Below are 4,857 nucleotides of genomic sequence, written 5' to 3' on the forward strand. Positions count from 1 at the left end.
TGACTTTTATTCCACACCTAAAAAACTTTAAAGCCAAATGCTTAAAAGCACTTGACCTACTTAAAGTAGTAGCGCACACTGACTGGGTTGCTGATAGAAAAGGCATCCTGAATTTATATAGAACGTTTATTCGCTCCAAACTAGACTATGGTTGCGTTGTGTATGGTACAGCTCGAAAGTCATATCTTAAAATGCTTGATCCAATTCATCATCAGAGAATAAGACTGGCTCTTGGGGCATTTAAAACATCCCCGTGTGAAAGCCTTCTATCTGAAGCGAACGAACCTATCGCATCGTAGAGAAATACTTTCCGCACAGTATGCTCTCAAATTAAAATCAAACCCTCTGAATCCTGCTTTTTCGGCTGTTTCTCAAACCAAATACAAAACTTTATACGAAAATAAACCAAACGCCATACCTTCCTTTGACATTAGAATATCATCCAGCCTTGACACTACAAATATAGATCTTTCTAAAATTCAGAAAACGTCTATCTCCGAAATACCACCCTGGCTAATTAAACAAACAAAAGTACGTTTTACGCTACACGATGGAAAAAAATCCGAAACAAACCCTTCTGTCTTCAACAACTCTTACCATGAACTCCTCACCGAATTTAAAAACTACACAAGAATTTACACTGATGGATCAAAGGATGAGGAAAAGACTGTTTCAGCCTTTGTTTGTGGAAATCACACAACGCAAGTTCGCTTACCAAATGGAACATCAGTTTTTAGAGCCGAAATCAAAGCAATAGACCTTGCTCTGCAACATATAGAAAAGAAACATATTTTAAACAGTATCATCTTCTCCGAGTCGCTATCAGTACTCCAGTCACTACACAATAGAAAACTGGAAAACCCATTATTGAAAAACATACTCGTCAAAAATACCGAGCTGAGTGTCTCCCACAATATAATATACTGTTGGTTACCTAGCCATATTGGTATTAAAGGTAACGAAAATAGCCCTTACTCAAGAACCATCTGATTTTAAAATACCGTATACTGATTTTAAACCTTGTATCAGAAAGTTCTTTCGTCAGAAGTGGCAGGCATCATGGAATGATGCCGTGAATAACAAACTTCATGCAATCAAGCCAACTCTAGGGGAATGGACTCCTTCCTACAGAATCATTCGTAGGGAGGAGGTAGTCATTGCAAGAATCCGAATTGGTCATACTTGTATCACCCACTCCAACATACTAAAAGGTGAAGACCCACCAGAGTGCATTTCTTGCAATGAACCATTCGCTGTTAAGCACTTTATGATAGAGTGTTTTGACCTGCAACCTACGCGCGATCGTTATTACATACTGCATGACATGAAAGAACTTTTTGATACTATAAACATCACTAGTATTATAGAGTTCCTGAAAGCAGTAAATATTTACTCTAAACTCTAACTTTTATGCTGTCACCTTGTGCAGTTTTATGCAATATATATATACCGTCCCTTTTTAATACTTATGGGGATTAAATCACATAAATGAGAGCTCTTATAAAAATGCAATCCTAAATCAAGCTTGCGCGAGCTTGTGATGGCTGGTAGTAAGCTTCTTATGATTTTAATTGTAGCTCGCAGACTGCATGGGAGCTCGCAATGAGCTCGTAGGAGCTCGCAGAAGAAATTTGGCTACATGCAAATAAAGTTGCTCGTACGATCTTGCTAGCCAACCCTGCAGATAAATTAATTATCTATAGAATGGATGTATAGTGATGGTGAGAAATTTAATTACTAGAAAATGTATTATTTTGTGCATAAAATCATTAATTTGCATATATACAAAAGTACAATAATCTTGACTTTACCTCTATCGATTCCTATAAAAAAAATTCTCTGACAATCGAAGCCCGTAAATGTACATAAAATCAAATATAGTTGATGACCCAGACTGAATTACCATGGGGGAACAACTCTATGTTATCGCGGTGTTTACATAACTTTGGTATTGTAGCACGCACATATTATAATAAACGTAAATTTGAACTTACCTATAAGAATGAATGTCCACACTTGCATTGGCTGAATATCGCACATAAATAAAAGGATCCAGTGATTAAATGGAATACGCAAATGTAATTAAACTTGAAATCCATAATAAAAACGCAATAAATTGTTTGAAAAAAATTAATATCTATGAATTTTAAATGCAGTGTGGTCAAATAAATGAACTATGTCGCCTAACTGATGTTGCACAAGAAAATGAAAGGTGTGTTCAATGTTGATAATTGTTACACTGTGACCGTTTAATAATCACATGGCTATCACAACCTCTAAGTGCGAGTGGCTGATGCGTGTGACATACACAACAATTTGAAGGTTCGTCCTCTGATACATATAAACTGTCTTGACTGTCCTCAAATATGTCTTCATCATCATCGTCTACATAATATGCAGAAGGACCAGGTTGATGAGAAGAAGGGATTGTAATCATAGGTGATGTTTTTGAAACATTTTTTGGCTGTGGTACACGATTTCTTTGAGAAAGTAGGTACTATTCTGATATTGATTATTTCTGTACTTGCTGACTTCACAGTTGAGACAAATGATTTCCTGACAGTGAAACCTGTGGAATTGTCTAGAACAATTGGTGCTTCTTTGTAAGGTTTTGAAGCTGATGAGTTTTGCATGATGTTGACATTCTTCTTCTTTGCTAAGCTACCAGTAAGGAACGGTGTAAAAGGAATTGGGGAGGGGGGCAATTTTTATATTTTTTCTGTTCTGAAAGAAATCATGTATGTCTTCATCTTTCTCTGATGATTTGGCATTCATAACAAGACCTTTATCGTAATCCTGAGTTGTTGCTTGAGAGGTTTCTGTAATCTTCACCGTGACTGGCATCATTCTCCACATGGTAAATGGTTGATGGTGCTAAATGGGAATCCAAAGTTTTCTTATTTGAGAATGGATAACTTCCAGATTTACCAAAAGCAGAAAATAAATTTTCAGGAGACATTGCCTTCAGTTTTTTTTGCAGATAGGTTTTGCCATGTCATATCTTGTTACTTGTTGTGCTGTGGTCTTCTGCATGAATAGCTGACATTCACTGTTGTAGATTGATTTGAAGGCTCCAAAAATAGCTATGTCCAGAGGCTGGATGATATGGCTTGTGTGAGGTGGCAGTACAAAAAGAATGACATTGTTTTTATTCGCCCATTCTAGAAGTGTTAAAGATATATGTGATTAATGACCATCTTACAATATGAGGGTGGGCTGTGAATTATTTCCATCAGCTATTCCACTATGCTTTACAAAGTGTTTAGTGATGTAATTATGCAATATGGTTGAGTTTGACCAACCACTATCTGACATCTCACCAACATATCCTGGAGGAGGACCGTCTAACAACTGAGTATTCCACTTATTCCCAGGGAAGACAAAGTATAGCGAGATGTGGTTTCCATTTTGTGATCTTGTTGATGCCACTGATTGTGCCTGAGTATCCTTGCCAAGTACAACTCTTGGAGGTGAATGCTCAATATTGATTCCAGTTTCATCAACATTAAATATTTTATCTGGCCTTTCTCTTAAATTGTTGACTGTAAGGATGGTTTATAGCTCCTTATAATAGCGGTTTAGTACATCCCTTGAAGCACATTTTGCTCGCATGATAGATAGCTTCTATGGCTTGGCAAGTTTTAAACCTAGCCACCTGCACATAAACCCATAAAACCAGCAATCACTCAATGGTCGTTCACTTCGATCATTTTTTCCACAAGACACTGCGTAGTCTGCTGCAAGGTACTGCACATTTACCTTTGTATATCCATATCAGCCATATACATGAGACGATCTACCAGCTGATGCTCTTCATTATTACTGAAGATTCTCTCTGGACCCGGCTTGGCATCAAGGGATACGGGTCCTCTAGTCCTATCTCTCAAGGTTGACTCTGGAACACCAAACTGCCTAGCTGCATGATAAACAGACATGCCTGCAAGAGTTGCATTAAAAGCACTACGTTAATTTTTATAAACATACTGTCTCCTTGCTTTCTTCATACGTTGATTCTGAAAGACAGAAATAATATAAGTTTGTGATGATCATAGGTATATATATATATATATATATATATATATATATATATATATATATATATATATATATATATATATATATATATATATAGGCATGAATACTAAGGAATGTGTTATTATTATTATTATTATTATTATTATTATTATTATTATTTAAAAATAACAAATGGAAACACTTAAGTATTAATAATTTAATATTTATGTATGATGCGCATGATCATTGGTTACGTTTTGTCCATTTTGGTCCATATTGGATACCATAAAATCCAATTTCATGCGCTACCTTGATATGGCTTGTACGTCACCACCGGTATATAACCTATAATTATTAAAGTGCAGACGACACATTTAGTATATTTAGTACTCAAGACTGATGTAGATATTAAAATCTCGATAGAACTTTTGTATATAGTGATCCATGAAATTGCATGCACATTAACAGTGCGTTTCCGGGTTTTTCAAAGTATACTAACCAAAAATGTTGATGAAATTGTGTTCTAACCGATCTGCGTAACCTCTTTTCTGCAACTTTACCATGGTAAACAGCCTCTAGGCGTCGAGTGTGCACAATTACTCTGGAAATCCTGTTTGCCGTAATAATATAGATACCGCGATAATACAGCGTTAGACTATACTTGTTTGTAAAAGGTATTGAAATTATATATATATATATATATATATATATATATATATATATATATATATATATATATATATATATATATATATATATATATATCATTTGTGTAAATTAGACGTAGGAGCAGTGCTGATATGGTATATTTGACAAATGACACCCATGGTTTTGCATGCATTT

At 35.4% G+C, this 4,857-nt stretch overlaps 1 pseudogene; it reads right to left on the minus strand.

Annotated features, from left to right (window-relative positions):
* Positions 1–2,785: 2,785 nt before the first annotated feature.
* LOC149780000 (uncharacterized) overlaps positions 2,786–4,857 on the minus strand; it is a 5,082-nt pseudogene continuing 3,010 nt past the window's right edge.

This window comes from Sinohyriopsis cumingii, chromosome 16, assembly GCF_028554795.1.
Source record: "Sinohyriopsis cumingii isolate HCF-2022 chromosome 16, ASM2855479v2, whole genome shotgun sequence".
NCBI classification, from domain to species: domain Eukaryota; kingdom Metazoa; phylum Mollusca; class Bivalvia; order Unionida; family Unionidae; genus Sinohyriopsis; species Sinohyriopsis cumingii.